Raw genomic sequence first — 20,977 nt, 5'->3', positions numbered from 1 at the left:
GTGATTGATATCACCCTTGTATTACAGCATGCAAAGCTGCATTACATTTCACCTGGTGATACAACCTCTAGTTACATGGGGTGGTGGGTGGGGTTAAGGAAGCATTCTGTCATGTTTGCCGCCCGCGATTATGTAAGTCAAGGAACAAAGGAATGGGTTAGCGCAATGAGTATGTCGACCCTACATTGTTACAACGATTTTGTTTGTACAAGAACCCTTCGTTAGGTGTTATTGCTCGCATATAGATGTTAGAAGCTTTATTCTAAGAACAAAGGACCCTAAACGCTATTGTAAATCTCTCCGCTTGACAGATGGCCTGAGGCTCGTCTGTTAAGCTGGATCGACTGGGGGTAGAATTGATATCCAATCAGAACTGAGGAGGGGTGGGGCCATCAATTCGAACCAGAACTTAACAGCCCTTTGAACTGATAACGAATTAGTGATTTGTAAGCCGTCGTACTGGTAAAGCAGAATATACTCACTCCGAGAGAGCCACTCGTGATTTGGCGGGAAAACTCTTAGTACATTCTAAGGACAGAAAGCTTGGTAAAGGAAGCTTTTGGGGACAGAGTAGTGAAGTCCTGAGTCTCAGAGAGACAGGATAGAAATAGGCGGAGAACGCTGGAAGGAGAAATAGAGAATAGAATTAGGCAGGGAACAAGCCTCGTTGAAGGAAAGAGAGAAAGAAAAGGAGGAGGAGAAAGGAAGACAAAAGGGGAGGAGGACAGGAAGAATCGGAGAACGCCGGAAGGAGGAAAGCAATTGGCATAGTAAACTCAGATGAGTAGAAACCAAGTACAGGGGAAAGCCATCTCACACTAAAATCACGTGATAAAATAGGTTGTCACATGGTCGAGAGGAAGCAGATTGGTTGAGAACTTAATATCGTTTAATTTGTATTATGTATCAAATTGTTATTCTTTTGGATTTCACCCTTGTGTTCTTAATAATTTAATCGTTGGTATTGCTGACTGGGGGCTCGGAGCTTTGCCTCTCTCTATCATTAATTTCACTTCCTACAAAAATGAGCCAGGGTGGGAATTCCACAGTAATTCAAATAAATATTGGGAGCACCCCACCCCAAGGCATAACAGTGAGTCACATAGAACTTCACACATTCCAAGGGCCATAAACTACTGTCACTCATTGCACATCTTGCAAATCAATGGGTGATGTCATTTTTGCTTTCCAAATAGATGAAGGCAAAGTTTAAATTTTTTGGGCTACTTTTCTACCTGCTTCACCTGGTAGAGTGACCCCTGTTATATACAAATAATCTCCAACCATTAGCCTTGGAATAAAGCATATACCACTGCACATAAGAGAATGGTATATATCATATCCCAGCATGGATAGACTCCAAGGCCTTGTTCACTGTCCATTGGTAACACAACTGGTTTTGCCTGTTCAGTCACCATATTCATCACAGAGTTCTGCTTGTAACCTGTTTATCCATTTGTAAGGAGCCATGACCAGTAAGTAACTTTTATATGTCAGATGATAATCAGTCCATTGCACATCAGTGTTGAGGTTTTCTGGTTTCAGCCTCTGGAGTTTTGTTTGTGTCTACTTTCAAAACCATCTGTGACCCTTTGCCCTCTTGCACCTGATGATCCTTTTGGTAGAACAGACATACCATCATTGAAGCAAATACCAGAGTCAGGTTGAGTGGAAAGTTGCTTCAAGACACAAGTGTCATTAGGCCTTGCCTATTTTGTACTGGTGAATCTCACCTATGTCTGCACTGATATGCAACATGACATTTGTCGACCTTTAACTCTTTAAGTTATTGGCAGTACTGGGATGTCCATACCTTTCTCCATGTGTACAGATTCTGACACAAAAACTGCTTGGTACTGTCATAGGCCATAAGGGATCATGGCTTGACTTGGTTTTCATGGTTGTTTGTTTGCATCTGAACATTGCAGAAACCCTTTTTTTGAGATACTTGCTGACACTCACACATGCGATGTAGTCTCTTGTATGGCTCATGTAGTAGCAGAGGAACTCAAAACTCATATCTAATGCCATGTTGTCCACAAATCTACACTTTGTGGATGGAGATGCAGCTTACTCGATGCCTGTGATAACAGAGCCACTTTTATTTCACAACAAGCCACCATGAAGTCTTGACTGGATCTCAACTCCCATTTCCTGGTTTTAGGAAGAACTCTATATGTTTCCATAAAATGGGAGAGACATCTGTCACCACTGTGCTGTTGATGTTACAAACCAATTTCAGACCATGTTTGGTACCCATCTTTCTCTATCAAATGCTTCCTTCGCTTCAGATGTCCAAAGGGACTCATACACAGCATATGTTCTGCAGCAGAAGAATAGATTTGAAATCTCTCATCCCTATATTTGGGTACCACATTCAGAATAGAGACACTAAGAGCATTTGTCTGTTGTTCAGGAGGGTGTTCTCATAGTTATCTGAGATCGTGATACATACCTTTTCACTCACCCTCACACCAAGAATTCACAAGGTTTATATACTGGTATGCCTTTTACCAAAGGCAACACACGACAATGCACCAAGTCAAATCACTTTGTACCAAAACTTACGGTAACCTCTTTCACTGATACTGAGACTGCTTCTCAATTATATCTTGAAATCATCTTGTGGTTTTACAATCTCTTAAGGTGTATTGATCTGTGAATCTCATAGCCCCTTTGGTCTTCTCAGGGTGATAACTGAACCCACAGCATGTGCCATTTGTTCATGAGACCTGTGCAGATGATTATTCTATCTCAGTGGTTGCCGTTCTTTGCCTGCTAAGGCAGTAATTAAGTTTTGTGCAGTATGTGGTCTCATCTAAACAGTGGGATGATCCTGCTTGACTTGGGGCATACATTTCATTGTGGAAATAGCTGCTAGAATTACATCTGCTGAGGCATACAGCCTGACTGGCAGATGTCAACACCACCTGCCATGCCTTCATAAAAGTGATAAGGATCTCTTCATATGGAGTGTACATTTCATATCTGTCACCTGAAGATGGAGCCAAAGTGCATTTCTTCTAACTGTGGCAGGATATGCGGTCTGGAAACTGCATTTTCAGTCCACTCATCTATCAGCCATTTTCACTCACATCAGGAGGCAAAATCTCACCAAATTTTGGATATCTGATTTGGTTTTTTCTTAGGTGGTGTCATTGACAGAACCTCTTCCAAATCTGCCACATGACAGGGATGTTCAATTCCCTGACAAAATCACTAAATGGAATCAGCTGATACAATCTGAATGGCCCATTCACCTGTTGGTCTGCAGTAATATATGTGCCTGCTGTGGTTGTGACAAGATGGAATGTCAAAGTCCTGACCATTTTCACGTCTGGCAGAAAGTGATTGATATGGAGTGCCGACTCAGGTTTTGATTACTCTGCTCAAGCGTGAAAAGTCATTTTACTATGACCGTCTTAATCTGGCAGTGGAGATTGCAAGGAAAGTTTTTAATATTTTCACTAGCTCAAACAATGAATGCAATTTTTTTATCAGAATGTTGAATGTTAAACATGCACATATGGTTCATATCAGGCAAGCCCTTGCAAGAAATTCTTCCCAGAGTGTGTAGTGGACTGGGCCACTCAGGCTAGAAGATCCACTACCCCCCATAGCTGAGTTGGAACCTAACCTTTTATTTTACAGTGGTTGAAGAGACACCATACAAACTCTTTAAGAGCATTGGTGACTCATCTCATAGAAAACTTATTATCTGGTTGCCATGGCTACAGTGCACCAAACTATAATTCATCCCAGACTACCTCCAATTCCATCAAGACTTCTGTTTCTGACATGAACTGCATTATTGGCAGAATAAACAACATAGATCCTAATCAGTTGGTGCATTATGGGACATTTACAGATCAGTGTCTCTTTTGTTCACAGTTGATTTCATAATATATAGACAGATGTCTGTACTTGATTGGATGCAATGGCTTATAGTTCTAAAATGATCTTTAGGCAGGTGATTATAAACATGTTAACCTTTTTGGATCAGCCAATCAAAGAATAAGGGGAAATCCGTATATAACATCATGCAGTTTTGCCAGATTTTCCCCCCTCCCCCCTCATCACATTTTGGCACCAAAACTTGGATCCCCTTTATATATGACATTTAAAAAAATCTTTGACCCCTCCCCCATAAATGTTTCAGAAATAAAACTGCTTTTAAGTCACTTTGCATTAGAAAAACAAACAATATGACATTGCATTCCAAATTATTTGATACTTTAAAACATATCTCCCATGATAGTGTAAAATGCTCTTTCATGGAACTAACTGGAAAACCTTGCCAACTGAGATCGTTGTCCTTTGGAAGGTGATATTCCATTTAGATTGAGCTGTTTTACTCATCAAGCCAATCTGCACTTTTTTCATTCTCGTCTTTAATGATTATGACCATCATCTGGCCATTGCCAGATTTAGAGCCGCCACTATTGGTGGCCAGATGCACTTCGATGGAACTAATACATATTTGTGCTGGTCAGAGTGGCTGTGCAGCATGACCAGAGAAGCAAAGTACAGGTGCATACCTTGCAAATCCTGTCACAAAGCATTGGTATTGCAGACCAGGGAAGGATGTTATCCACTTTCAGACTTTGAGATGCTAAAAGGGTTGGAAACTTGTGTGATGTCCCATTTGTTGCATGTTTTGGAACCTTAAGTTCTTTGCCAATTTGAATGAGAGGTAGAAGAGGAAGAAACCTGCTTGTTACCATATAGAAATACTAGCTTCTTAGTTTAGAGCAGCATTTGTCATTCAGAGATTTGTGCAGTTCATGATTTTCTTCAACACATCTTTCAGTTTCCTTCTCTTCCTTTGCTTGCTTTATTTCCTCTTTAACTTTTCTTTCAACTCTCTATCCTGTTCATCTGTAAGTATCCTTGTTTCTGTCTTTCATACAAGCCAACCAGATCAGAATTCAAGACATTAGTATGTGACTGCAGTTGGAATTAGACTGCTACATTTCTTGTTGCTTTGGAAATGTTAGTGCCAAGCATGGAATCATCACCAGCTTATTGCTTCATAATCAGTCAAATGCTCATCAGACTGAGCAGAAACCAGAGAAACTTATAACGGGACTTATTTTTTTTAAACCTGAGTTTGTTTTGCCCCAAAAATATAAAACGTGATATTTTTTCATGGAAAATTCACTCAACTAACAAATTATTAACTTTGACTTGTACATCTGAAACATTCATGATTTCGTTCTTCTAAGCAAACATTTCTGCTTTTTAAGATACACCAGAACATATTCATTAAAAAAAAAGACTGAAACAATTTATTTTTTTTATCCATAATCAATTTTCACTGAATTGTTAAAATGGGGAATTTGTACAGGGAACATGAATCTGTTAAGTGTGATCAGAGATAAAAGCTTGTTGAGACAGGTGGGACTTTATTATGGTTGGGATGATAGGAGATAGTACAGTTCTCACAGCATGGGAACAGCAAATTTTTGTTTCTCAGAAAATCAATCAACCAATCAGTATTTAGCACCTCTGTGCCATTACCTTTGGTTCTGTGCATTTTTTCTTTGACTGCATAGACTACATTTACTCTGGTAGATGCTACTGGTGTTGTGTTTGTGACATCACATTTTTTAAACCCATCTACCCCATTTTGACAAACACCATACACAAGACAGACCTCCTCCCCCTCCCCAGTGCATGACATCATATATAAATGGTCTCCTAGGGTGAGGCAGGTATATCATATTAAGTGAATTCACAAAGACTGGCTTTTAATTTTGGTGTATTTCATAGGTTTTTTATGCTGCTAAAAAAATACATGGGCTTTACAAACCTTAATGGACAAACACATTTGTCACATGACATTTCACTCAAGATTTTTAGGTAATAACAGCTGAACAGTCTAATTAACTCACCTAGTGAAGTTCATGATATGGCCTAGCATAGGTCATCCATTATATGTCTATTAACAGTTGCATGTTGTCATGCTAGAGGCCATTTTTCTGATCCAGCTTTGAACAAACTTGGAATTTTGGAATATCTCATCAACATCTGATAAAATCTAACATTTTAATGAGGTGATCTTTGGCTGTCTGTGCTTGTTTCCACAGCACTGCTGAGACTGCAGTTTTGTTTTATTTGATTGTGATATAACTCGAAATATCAACTTATATCATTGAGATTAATAATGACTGAAATCCATACATATCAGTGAGGTGATCATTTATCATACACATGATTGGCTGGGCTTATTACTATTCTAGAGACTATTTCTCATCAAGTTTTTAACCAAGATCGAATATGGGCTTGTAAGCATTTCAGATTAGTCCACTAATTTACGAGTTCCTTGCAGGTGTATGCACTGATCTTGCATATGGTTGGTAGAGCTTGGTACCACTATGGAGGCCACATTTCATGCCTGATTTTGATCAAACATTTGAGATAGGGATGATCTTGATAATTTACTAGATCCATGTCAGTTAATGAGGTGATTGTGCATCTAATTGGTTGAGCTTATTACCAATCATATTCCACAGTATAGACTTATTTATTATTGGATCAAGAGATCCAGACATACTAATAGGGTAATCATACTTGGTTCAGCTTATTACCATGTAGGAAGTCAAATGTCTGATAAGATTTTGACCGAAATTTGAATATAATCTTGCATTGTCAAGATCTTGGGTGAGTTTAATAAGGAGCTGGATTTGTGCATGCTAATGAGATCTTGTGTCTGATTCCCAGAGGTTGCTACCACTCTGAAAAATATCTTTCTGGTTTGCTTTGATAAAACTTGGAGTATAGACTTATATCATCAGGATCTTGGAGGAGTTCCTTATATAATGAGCAAGATTCATGCATCTTAATGAATTGATCATTCACAGGATTTGCTGAACTAATTACTAGTGTTGAGAATGTATTTTTTTAAATGGGATTTTGTTTAAACTTGGTGAATCTTATTAGATCATCAAAATCTCAGTTGAATTTGAAAATGCTTGCTTATCAGTGGGGCATTCTTGCATCTGATTGGCTGGGCTTGTCATCATTTATGGATATTTCTGATAGATTTTCATCTGACTTGTTAAATAGTCTTGTATTTTCAAGATGTTGAATGAGCTTAAGTACAAAACAGGATCTACACATATTTCTGGGGTAGTCTTGTATTTACTGGCTGATGTTAAAATTCTGTAAAAGTTTAATATAAAAGATGAAGCATATAAACTCCACAAACATGTTATCAGATTTGTTTTATAATCCATATTCCCTCAAAAAGTAACAAAAATTTGAGTGTTACTACATAATAAAGTTTTTTCTAATCACTGTCGGTCAACTCTGCTTGATGTCGAGCCTTCAGGAGGTTGACTTGAGTCAGGATTGTGTGTCTGATACACGATTTGCACAACAAAACCTCATCTCAGTGATTTGTACTATTAACAGCAGTAACTGTTGTAAACCTGCATCTGATTGATATAGATTGTTTCTTGTAGTGGGATTTTATTTCTCATCTGGTTGATAACTTAATTTATATCATCAGTCCTTGGATAAGTTTGATTGAGTAAGATATTCCAGTAAAATAATTATGCTTTTGTCTTTGAATAGACATTTTATCAGACTATAGGAAATAAAGTAGGTAAAATAATATACTGTATAGGAGGATAGATAGTTTACACATAATTGTTTTCTTACATTATTACATAGGGTAGCATACTTAAATGGTTGACTCTGGGTGAGTGATATAAGACCCACTTGAGTCTTTTGTCTGTTTTACCTGCTACGAGTGTAGCATTCTTGCAGACCTGTCTATAGAATGTTACAAAAGAAAAGAGGCATGTTAAACACATGGTGCACTCATATAGGACAAAATCACATTTACAGCAAGATACTTTCGTTCTTCTTCTGACAATCTTGTACTCATTATTCCCACTATGAAAACGAGGTCATATGTGTGTGAATGCAACTAATTTCTTTCTTCATACAGGCTATTAGTAATAGTGTGGAATGTGTAGGAATAAGAGGATTGCAGTTTTGTGTTGCAGGTTACACAGGAAATAATTTGTGTTTGTGACTAAATTCAATAAGTCATCTGTAACACTAATATGTATCTTCAAATAGCTTTGAAGCACCAGGAAGTGTACAATTGCACAAACATTGTAGTAATACAGTTTCATCTCTAAAAATTGAAGTCTATGCATATTGTGTCATGTTCAAAATGTAGCCAACTGTGAAAATTGTAGACCCAGGCCTGCCATAGTTAATTGTGCCAGCATGGCATCATATATGGGGGGGGGGGTCTATCCTGTTTGATTAAAATGGTAAGGAGACCAAGCAGTGTAGGCATTATGATCAGTAGGTACATTATGCAATGACAGAACTGGATCTGGTCTGTTTGCTTGAATTATAAGTAGAATGTATAGTGCAACACAGGCATGTACAATTCCCCCCAGGGTGTAGGGCATATAAGCATTAGTTAAAGCCATACTCTAAGATGTCAATAAGCAGATAAAACCAGGTTGTGGTCAGCTCTGGCCCACTGGTCATAGGTTGCACATACCTGGCATAGCATATGATTTCACAGTAGCAAAGCCCACCTGGATTCTTTTTTTTTCTTCTGGTTTATCTGAACATTTTTCACTTTTATGGATGGGCTGTAGGAGAATCAAAATGTTACAAAGATTGTCAGAAAAGAGACATGTTAGACACATGGTGCACTCATATAGGACAAAATCAAATTTACCGACCTCACCCATGTGTACACACCAGCAAGATACTTACGTTCCTCTTCTGACAATCGTATACTCATTATTCCCACTACGAAAACAAAGTCATATGGACAACGTTCTTTTGCATACCAGGGCCCAGCAACATGGAATGAATTGCCCACTGAACTTAGACATAAAGTCACAGTGATCTCATTTAAGAGTGCTCATAAAACTCAGTTATTTTGACTGCAAGACTGCTCCAGTGGCCTAGTGGTTACAGCATCCGCCTTGGATGTGGGAGGTCGTTGGTTTAGAGCCCTGACTGAGTCAAACCAAAGACTTGCCCTGCTTGGCGCTCAGCATTAAGAGATTAGTGTTAGGACTGGTTGGCCTGGTGTCAGAATAATGTGACTGGGTGGGACATCATGCTACATGTCTGTGTCATGATGCCCCTGTGCTAGACATCACTATAAACTGCCACATTGCAGACATCGTAGCAATATGACTCAAAAATTGTTAAAGCAACATTTAAAATCCAAATCACATCATATCAAACATCGACTGCAAGAACGAACTTATAGACCTAATAATGTTTCCAACCTTAAATATTTTTCAGCATGTTTTTTATGTTTTCTAATTTATGGTGTTTTTTGTAATAATATAATTATCTGTTTTTTTATGTTATAGGTGTTGTAGAATGTTGTAAAGCACTTATAGCTTCTAAAGATTAGGCACTATATAAAGCCCTCAGTGGGGCCCTGAGTGGCAGAGGGGTCAAAAGCGCTCTCCCTTACGGATCACTGCCATCTCACCTCTGTCTGTGTGGGTTCTGAGTCTAGGATTCGGCCAATGTGGGTATGTGAGAAAGCTTGCCAGTAGCTTCTCGGTGGTGGTGGGGTCTTCCCAGGGTTTTCCAGGGTTCTTCCTCCACCTTACTGGCCGAAATGCATAGCCTATCATGTGCTGACAAATGGCGTTAAACCCCACAACAACAACAACAACAACAAATCCCTCATTATTATTATTATTATTATTATTATATTACTGGAAAAATACAGCCACACAGGTTATTATGCTGTGGATCTTTTAGGACAGCAGATCTGTATCTGTGCTGTTTGCAGCTGTTTTCTTGTTTTGTAAATATGATATCAGGGAGTTTTAGTGCAAATATTATAATTATAAAACATCATAGCTGTGCATGTGTTGAGTTGCTTCTTCCAAAATCTTTCAGTTTGTGTTCCTTTACTTCGGTTTATGAATTTGGTCCTCAGTTTTATAATATTAGACTACCATTTTCACAATTGTACAAAAATCTGTGAACCCATAAAGGTAGGAACAAAATTTTTCTACAGGTTTTCCAATCTTACTATCATGGTCCATGGAGAAATTACACTTTAAATGCCATTTTATAAAGCAATAATTTTTTTCTTTTCGAAACTGCCACTCCATAAACATTATAATATGGCATTTATAGTGTAATTTCTCCATGGACCATGATAGAGAGGTTGAAAAACGGTATGACTGAATTTTTTTATAGCTACCTTAAAAATTTACTCCCCACCATTTTCCTTTTCTGAAATCTTCAACTTGCAAGCAGTGTGTATGCAGAAATTTTATTAAAGCCTGGCTGTTTTGTGCATGTTTGAGAAGTAAATCAGTTTCATATTGTCAAAATATTAGAAAGTTTTTTTTTTAGCTTTATAAACCAGCATGAAATACACATTCACGAGTCATTGACAAGTATAAATGCCATCTATACGTATAACAAGTTCTGATTTGTGTTTGTTTTTGTTGGTTTTAATGGCACACATACATTATTGGCAATATGAAGTCAAGGAGGAGTGCCTTTCTCAAGTATATGAAGTCAAGGAGGAGTGCCTTTCTCAAGTACACACTGAGGTAACCAGCCTTGGCAAGTCAGGGAGGGTATCAAACTTGCAACCATAGGATTATGAGTGTGTGAAAGCTCTAACATTGACTTGCACAGAAACGTAAATGTTGAGTTATTGCTCTTGTTACAGTTGCCAGACAATATCATTCTTGCATTTTTCTTAATAGGTGTGACAGAAATAACTATATATTATCCCATTTATTGAGGAGACTTCGTGGAGAAAAAAAGTCATTATTGAAAAATTACCATTACAGCAGATTTTAAGAATGATCAGCTTATAGGCCAAGTTGAGTTATTAGTAAATACATTGGTTTGTATGTTAAATTTGTTCTAAATCATCAGTAAAAAGAACATATAAGATGAACAAGAAAAGAGTTGTCTCCATTTTCTCAGTTGTTTCATAAACTGCTTTAATAATCTCCATCAATATTAACTGTCAGTAACCTTTTGAGAAATGGCTTCAGAGCTGTGGAAGCCATTGAGAGTTCTGACCAGGTTACTACTTTATGAAAGTTTGTTTTGGTTTAATGCCATTTTTCAGGATATGGTTGGTTATACATGGCAGCCATTATATTTGGTGAAGGAAGAACACAGGAAGACTCTGGGAAGAACCCACTGACTCAGGGAAAGCTATTTCAGGCTTTTTCACATGCATGCATTGGCCGAGCTGAGACTCGAACTTGTGTGGACAAAGACTTTTATGAGAATGGTATTAACAGCTGCCTTGCTTAGGCACTCAGCTTTATGAGGTTAGTGTTAGGACTGGTCTCCCTGGTGTCAAGATAATGTGACTGGGTGGGTCATCATGCTATATGTCTGTGGCATGATGCCCCAATGCTAGGCCGATAAAACAGCCCTTCACCCATGTTGATGTTGATTTTCAGGTGTGGGGCTGATATCGCCTATTCATTAAAAGCTGCAATTATATGCATCAAAATTTGGTGGCACACAGCAGTGTACATTCTATACACTTAGCGGTATTTCTCGTGGCTGTGTAGCTACCGTTGGCTATAGGATTCTTTTGGTGACATGTACATTATATTTCTGGAGCGTATCATATGTTTGATAACTTGTAAATCAACCTGGAATAGCACAACCATCTGTCCTGTGGCCATTTTCAATTTTTTGCTTGATATGGCTATTACAAATTACCAGTATGTATCACAAGTGTACGCAGTTTTGTTCCAGAAAGATTTGCATGCAGCAAAAGTGCACATTTTAACGAACAGGTCACATCAGACCCACATCGTCCATCAGTATCAACACAGATTTAGGGAGTTGATTTATTGGATTTTTGTAACCCCAGTGCTCGACATTGCTATAAACTGCCAATCTGCAAAAATCGTAGTGATATGACTGAAAAATTGCTAAAGCTACATTAAAAATCCAAAACACACAAACACACAAATTGTTAGTTAGGGTTCTAACCACAGGTGCTCAACACAAGCTTGATGTTTAAAAAAAGCAATAATCTGAAGGAAAAGAAATCATACAGAATGACAAAATTGCCTCAGATTACCCCACATTGAGCTGTTCTGACAAAGGACTCTGTTGATCATACTATAAAAGAGACTTCTATTGTATGATAGACAGGATCCCATGTCAGAACAGGTCATGCTGGAAATCTGAGGCAATTTCGCCACTCTATAAAAAAAAATCCTTCAGATTATTACATTTTTAAACATCAAGCTCGCATTGAGCAATTCTGGTTTTAACCTGTTGCCTGTTGCATATTATTAAATTTTTGCACACAGAATTCTCCCATGTTTTAGATATTTCTTGTGGCCCTTTGATTATTGCCTTTTTTTAAAAAGAGCCATTTTGTGACCTGTACAGCATATTTTCATATCAAAACTGACATTTTACAATTTCTAAAATAAGTCAGAATTGGAGACCCATTTCAGTCCTATCCATCATTTCCAGATTTACTGAGAAACATGTACAGTACATTTTTACAAACAAATGTCTTAAATAAACATCAATCAGACTTTTGATCAAAACACTGTGCAGAACAAAATCATTGATAAAGGACTTGAAGACATGGGCAAGCTTTTCATAATAGGATCAAGTTTTGAGATGAAAAGAAGGCATTTGACGTAAATGCCCATACTTATTAAAATGTTTATCTAACATGTTTCCCCTTATGCAATTTTATCTTAATGTGAGAACCTAAACAAATACAACTCAATAGGACTCTATGGGCAAAGAAAATATGGTGCTGTGTTTCAGAGATAAGGCCCCCCCCCCCCCCCCAAGCTCTCTTATTCTCATGTATATTAACAACTGGCCATTGCCTACAGATGACTGATCATGTAACATTCTACAGGCCAGGTCAGGAAATTATGTAACATTCTACACACCAGGTCAAGAGAGCCACACTGTCTGGAACAGCTGCATCATGATCCTAAGCAAATGGTGTCCAGACAAAGGAATGCAAACTGACTTGTTACATCATCATATAGAATATGTCAGTAATATTATAACTAACATTGATGCAGACTGATCTATTTACTCCTGCAAGGAAACTATTCGGTTCAGGTTATATACTACATGTACATGTATTATGGTCTGCTATAGAACCCCAGACACAAACATTAAACATACAAGTAGACACTGTGCAACTAACATTATATTAGATACTAATCCAGTGATACCATCTTCCCATCTGCTGTCTTGTATTAGTCTTGAAACTGGTTTCCCTTTTGACATTATATTGTATACATATTTTGGTTTATGCCCCCCCCCCCCATTTTTGTATTTTTTGTTTTTAAAATTAGGGTAGGTGGGTAGATTAAAAAAAATTAAAACCTATAAATATTTAAAACCATTCTACATATATATTATAATGATTAGTATATCTAATGCACTAAGCACTCCAAGTACTTGGCAAAACTGGTTTAATTAGATGCCCAAATCAATTTCAGGATTTAAAAAAAAATGTTCTTTTTTATTTCAGTTTTATTTGTTTTCTGTACTCAGAGGGAGAAAGTGCCTGGGTCGACAACAAAACATTGGTACATTGAACTGACCAGAAACTTCTTTTGCTTTATAAAGTCCTTTATAATTTAATGTAGGCCCATGTGACCTAGTGGTGAAAGATGCTCACCTTTATAGGTCACTGGCACATGCCACCTCTGTCCACATGAGTCTGAGTTTTGGCCCATCCAGCATCGATATGTGAGAAACTTGCCAGTAGCATTCTGTGGGTCAGTGGTTTGTTCTGGAGTCTACCCAGACTCTTCCTACACTAAAATATACTGGTTGCCATATATAGACTATGATGGCCCTAATATGGACTGGCTGTAATTAATGTTAACATGTTGTGGTAGGTTAAAAACAGCTTCATTTTGTTTGTCAGTAGACCTTATTGTCTCAGTGCCTAAAGTAAATGTAGCAAAAGCTAACAGGACTTTTATAGGGGAGATTACTGAAAACAAAGGAGATGTCATATTTTCTTAACATTTGTATATGTACTAAACAGATGCAAGTTAGGAATTTACTTTGTTTAGGTTTGTCATTATATCAAGCTAAATGAAGCCCACATACCCTGTTTGATGCAATACTCATTCATGATATTAAAAGTGCTTACCCCTCTTTTTGGTCAACATTACAAAAAAATTCTGTTAAGTGCATATTTCTCAGTCCTGGAATACCCTCACATACGAGAAGTATGTGTCTATCTGCCATGGACATCACAAGTTTCTTGGAACTTACCATTATGTAGAAATGATGTCTCCTTAACAGTGAACCTAAATTGTTCTCAAAATTAATCATATAGATGCTTTAGATGGTGCTCTATAGTTTCATATTTTGCATAGGGTTGGATTTTGTAAAGAAAATACATTTTCCCGGTTTTCCTCTTTGGTTAGACTGGCTATTTAAAAAAGACACTTGTATTTCTCAGGTATTGTTCAGAGAACTCTTAATTCCTTTTATTTTGGTGTATGATTGATATGGATATATGTATTATGGTTTATAGAGTACAGTGTATACAGCTTTGCCTTACTTCAGATGTGCACCTTTCAAAAAGTGCTAGCTTTGCTTGGTCATTTTCATTTCTTGGACTACAAAACTAAATTGTAAATAAAAGAGCTGATAACTTTTTATTTTTTACATTTTATATACAGTATTTGGTAATTCATTCATTGCACTTTGACTTTCAGAAGCTGGTATTGTCTAGTCTGGCAAATTTGTTTCCCAATTTTAATAACTGCTAAAGATGATGCAAATTATAGTTATCTGTGTGTTTAGATTTATGTACAATTTCCACAAGAACAATATCCAAAGAAATTTCAACCATGGAGCATGAAAGTAACAGAGGTATACCGACATTCTCTCCATTGTGCATGTTGCAGATATAAACAACTTCACCTTACACCCACCACTCTCTCAGAAGCTCATAATATATGGACATAAAACACAATTAATTTTACTATATGTTCTCTACATTTGTTTCTCAGTACTGACCTTTTCACTGTGTGACAATCAATACAAATCATATGTTAATCTAAAATACCTTGAAAGATGACTTCACGGTGAAGTTCTTGTCAAAGGTTGACCTGCTCTTTTTTGAGATGCTGTACTGTCAACATAGCAGCATGTAAACAGAACACAGATTTCACTTCCGGATCATCACCATGGCCTTATTACTCACTGTGTACTGTTGCCGAAATATACACATACAACAACACCCTGAGCACATATTATCAAGAATAAACAATTACCTTTAAATCCCTACCAAAAATGCATAAATAAAACTTTTCTATCACCACCAAATTGAGAGAGGAAAAAATGTTCAAAAAATAATGGTACTAAACTGGAAGTACTAATTGTGACCCAGTTACATATGTAGAGTCCCCCTTTATTCTCTTCAACCATATTGTGAGAGATAATGCACCGTCCCCCTTTATTCTCTTCAACCATATTGTGAGAGATAATGCACCTCCTGAGTGAAGAGATCCCAACATAGTCAAAGGGAGCCAACTCCTTAGTATTTAATTACATCTTAAGGGGGGCATTGCTTATGTTATTGTGGGTGGGTGCTTATTATAATGAACTTAAACTTCACAAAATTTAGCCAAATAATAATTTCTTAAGAGTACATTGCATCCTATACAGTGTAGATAGATTTTTTTCATACTGAAGCATTTCTGTTTGAATGAAAAATTAATTGATCAAGTTCAAAGACCAGGTCAGATTTAATTCTTTCTAGAAATTCCTGAATGAACATCTTTGTTCAGCTTGCAGATGTAATTCTGGTTTTGTTTGGGTTTGAAACAGACTCTGAATATTATTCATATAGTATTTTTCCAAAAGTGGCAAGTCCCAAACAGATTTTCATGAATTTCTGTTTCTGGGACTTTCTCTCTGTTGCCAGACTAGACAAACAGAAACCCAGTAAATACATCGGCCTATATATATATATATATATATATATATATATATATATATATATATATATATATATATATATATATATATATATATATATATATATATATAGCAGTTCAATACAACACAGTGCATAACATGGGGACTTATATGTGTAGGATCCCTTTGTATTGACTATTTTTGTAAAACTGCTACATAAATTTTGCTTAATGTTATTTTTGGGCTAGTAATAAATAAAAATACTGTAGCTTCACATAAAAGATACCCCTAAGGTATTGGTTATGTAACTTTGTATATGTACTTCTTTCTTATGACAAGTAGTGAAAGGCAGGCTTACTTTGGGTAAGCAATTTGCCCAGAAGGAGTCATAAGGTAATAAATAACCCTGTCATTTTTACGAATTACAGATGCTATTGTCAGCGTGAAAGAATACCTGTGGCCAACTCCCAGTATGTACCATAAAAAGCCCTCACAACTCTAATTTCTGCAGATTTAAAACAATGGAAATGATACTTAGAAAACAAAATTAAAAATAAAACTCACTGAAATTGACTGTAAGGCTGGTGGCTCTTTGCTCATCAGTTTCTTTATTCTGTATTAATCACCTTTCATAATATGCAGGGGTTCTGTGGACAACATTATTAAATGTGTACTGTATATACTTGCTTATAAGATGAGTCCAGCTGCAAATTGTACAGGCCCAGATTTAGTGTTGCATGTCGCAAGGGCAGATCTGGGTCTATGCAGTTTGTTAGGACTAATCTGTAGAACAAAACAACATTGACCCTGGTCTGCCAGCACATTATATGATGGCATACGAGGGTCTATGTAGCTTGCAGTTGGACTTAACATGTACATATATAAATTGCCTTAATGCCAGTTATAATTCCCCATAAACTTTTATTATTTTTCATTGGTATAATTAATTATAATAAACATATTATAATTTTCATCCAGTTGTTGATAGGTATGAAAATAGTCAAATTTCAAATATGTTGAGAGTGTACTGTCAAACTGTTGATGTATGACTGTTAAAGTTATTTATGAAAATATGGAGATTCATAGTATATGAAAAAAATGAATGGTTGTAAATAATCAAGTTAGTGTTAGAAATTTTTTGTACAAATTCATCTTATGGAGTTGCTGAAAATGTCATGACATGTTTTAGATGTTTTGTCCAAGTGTATTATTTGGTGCTATTGAACATGTCGTCACATGTTAGTTTTAGATGTTTTACACAAATTCATCATTCTGGAGCTGCCAAATGTTATCACATGTTTCATATCAGATTTTTGTTAAAAATGCTTAATACAACGTTTTTTTGGGGGGAGATGCTGAAATTCACAGGTATCTGTTGTGTTAGTATTATTGTGTTAGTTGTTGTTCTAGGGTTTAACGCCATTTTTCAGCACAAGCTAGGCTATACATGGTGGCCAGTATACTTGGTGGAGGAAGAATCCAGGAAAACTCTGGAAAGAACCACCGACCCACGAGAAGCTACTGGCAAGCTTTCTGACATGCCCACATTGGCAGAGACTGAGACTCGAACCCACGCAGACAGAGGTGAGATGGCAGTGATCCATAACAGTGAGCACTAAAGACCACTCTGCCACTTGGGACACCTTCGTTGTGTTAGTATCATTATGTTAATATCATTGTGTTAGTATCATTGTGCTAGTATTATTGTGTTAATACCATTGTGTTAATATCAGGGTTCCCACGCTATTGGGAAATAGAGAAGAAGTTGGGAGAGATGAAAAGTCCTTGAATTTCGCAGATATTGATCATAGTTGGGAAAAACCCAGGAATTTTCCACCACCACTTGATGCCTGAAACAATCATGTAATTGAGTCATACAGGGTACAGTATGGATCATTTGGTTGCTTGCAATAAACATACAGGTGTATATGCTGCGTCAGTCCAACCACCCAGTGGATTAGATTCGTCTAGTAGACTTTTATTTTCAAAGTCAGTTTGATATCTGTATCTTTCCTTTTACATGGAAGGTATGAAAACCAGTCTAGCATCACAAGAGGCCAACATGGTGGTGGCAAAGCGTTTACCGGATGGCCTAGCAAACTTTAAACATTGTTAGATCAAGTGATACATGCATAAAATCGATATGAAAATTAATTATTTTCTCAGAAATTGTGACTATTAAAATCATTATGTCGTTGATGAAATGTAACCTGGTACTTGAAATTTATGTTGCTAGTTGAAGCATTAATACACAAATCTAACAAGCCACATTTTCAAATGTTGTGGAGAAAAAGTAAAAAAAATATTAAATGAAAGTCTTATACTGGTTGTAATAAAATTACAAAAAGGAAAAAACACAAAATTCTCCATATTTATATATTCCGAGAACAAGTTTTGGAGTTTTGTTGTATCACATGACTACCACGTTGACATGTGCTCTCTGCTTGATAAATCAGACTGGCCAGATTGCTGGTTTTTACAAAAAGTATCTGACTTTCATTTAATATAATTGAATTTCAGTACAACGATATTATAAAGGAGTGTGTTGTTAATATCATGTGACTATTGGACTTCTGATGTTGTCATTTGAGATTTGTGAAGTCATGTGACTAGTAATGCAAATGGTGAGTTTTGGGTCAGGTGTCATCTAAGCTGTAGTTTTGTCTTGTCTGTCAATGGATTAATGACATAACAATTATAATACTTGCCATTTGTGAGAAAATAAATCATTTTCCTATTGATTTAATGTAGGTATGAGTCGATATATCATAAGTTTAAATCTTTTTGGCCCACTGGTAAGCGACTACCATATGTCGCTACTGCACGGTGGCGGAAAATTCCAGATCTTCAGTATGCAGTTGCAATGACTCCACACCCCAACCTGAATGTCCAAATATGAAAAATGGGTTGGGAATATTCGGAGGAAACTCGCATTACAAAATGGACTGTTGTTTCTTTTAAGCGAAATTAGTAGTCTAAATTGTATCATCTCAGAGTTGAAATGAGAAATTGTCATCCCTTGTATTATATATTAAAAACCAATATGAGCCCCAGTACAATACAGGTTTGGGGACTGGTTTAATGAATACAAGAAGACAAGTTGATTTTTACAGAAAATTCAGTCCTTGTTTATACAACAGTATATAATTTTGAAGGTCTTTTGTCAAAATTTAAATCAACCCTTTTGAAAATATTTTTTAAATGATGGATTTTTGACCAGATTGTCTTCTTCCGTGAAAAATAATTACACAGCTATAACAGTCGAACTTTACTCTTAAATTTTTCCACATATAATAGTTGTGTACCAAAAATGTAAAATGGTTAAAACTGCTGTTAAACGTAACATACACTACTGGTACATTGCTTAACAGTTCACAGGCAGGCCTATACGTATGCTGTCAACTAGGTAACAGGTGTTCTATTTATAGTGCGCTGCACTTTGTCACTATGCTTTATGAGGTAAAGGGTTAAGGAGTATATGTTGTTTGGGATTTTTTTGACCAATAAATTCAGGGTTAAACTCTTTTCGTTACAAGACAAGACTCTAATCATTTGTGTTTATTGTTTTTTTAAATATATATACTGTAATAGGAAATGTTACTTTCTATGAGATGCATAGGTTTGAAAGGAAACAAAACATAATTTATGTTCATTATGTTGTTCCCACTTAGCAACATAATGCAGCAAAATAAAGTTAGAATTTTTATTCTGTACATTGAAATGACTTTACATGCCGGTTTATAGGAATACAATCAAACTTATTTCGTGTGATACATTTTGTGGTTTTGTACATGATCATCTTTTCTGACTTTGATGTTTTTTGAGTCTTGAAAGAGAAACACCTTTAGATTTAGAAAATGCATGCTTTATAATCTAAAATGTTCTCTAATTCCATTTATTAATGGTCATATGTGAACCTTGAAAAAAGTAATTTCATCCTGGAAAAACCCTGGAAATGACCTGGAAATTTAATTTTTAGAAAAGCGTGGGAACCATGTAGTATTATTGTGTTAGTGTTATTGTGTTAATATCAGTTTGTTAGTATGATAGCTTTAATTATTGTGTTAATATTATTGCATTAATATCATTGTGTTAATGTCATTGTTTAAGTATCATTGTGTTTTATTGTGTAAGTATCATTGTGGTAATATCATTATGTTAGTATCATTGTATTAATATAATTTTGTTTTAGTTTCATTGTTTTAATATCATTGTCAGTATCATTGTGTTAATATCATAGTTTTAGTATCATTGTGTTAATATCATTGTGTTAGTTTCATTGTGTTGATATCATTGTGTTAGTATCGCTGTGTTAGTATCATTGTTTTAATATCATTGTTAGTATCATTGTGTTAATATCATAGTTTTAGTATCAGTGTATTAATGTAATTGTGTTATTATTGTATTAGTATCATTGTGTTAATATCATTGTGTTAGCGTTATTGTGTTAGTTTCATTGTGTTAATATTGTCAGTATCACTGTGTTAATATCAGTTTTAATATCATTATTAGTATCATTGTGTTAATATCATAGTTTCAGTATCAGTGTGTTAATGTAATTGTGTTATTATCATTGTATTATTATCATTGTGTTAATATCATTGTGTTAGTATGATTGTGTTAGTTTCATTGTGTTAATATCACTGTGTTAGTATCATTGTTTTAATATCAGCGTGTTAATGTCATAGTTTTAGTATCAGTTTGTTAGTTTCATTGTGTTATTATCATTGACATACATATGTACATTTATGTGCCATCATTCATGAAAGTGTACGGTGATAAGAGGGATGTATCCAAACAAAATAATACATTTACAATACTTCCTCACTATAATGCCCTTCATTATAACACCATTCCTGTTATAAGGTGTACCGCTCCGGTGGCCTAGTGGTTAGAACATCTGCCTCGGATGCGGGAGGTCGTGGGTTCAATCCCCGGCCGAGTCATACCAAAGACTTACAAAAATGGTACTAACAGCAGACTCGCTTGGCGCTCAACATTAAGAGGTTAGTGTTAGGACTGGTCGGCCCGGTGTCAG

General features: G+C 36.1%; 1 protein-coding gene across 1 annotated transcript in view; it reads left to right on the top strand.

The window, feature by feature from the left end:
* The window catches only part of LOC149775325 (TBC1 domain family member 10A-like), a 123,383-nt gene that overhangs the window by 10,151 nt on the left and 92,255 nt on the right, over positions 1–20,977 (top strand). The gene's annotated exons all lie outside the window — the stretch shown is intronic.

This window comes from Sinohyriopsis cumingii, chromosome 19, assembly GCF_028554795.1.
Source record: "Sinohyriopsis cumingii isolate HCF-2022 chromosome 19, ASM2855479v2, whole genome shotgun sequence".
NCBI classification, from domain to species: Eukaryota; Metazoa; Mollusca; class Bivalvia; order Unionida; family Unionidae; genus Sinohyriopsis; species Sinohyriopsis cumingii.
Note: the sequence above shows the minus strand (reverse complement) of the source record. Positions and strands in the feature narration are given on the sequence as shown.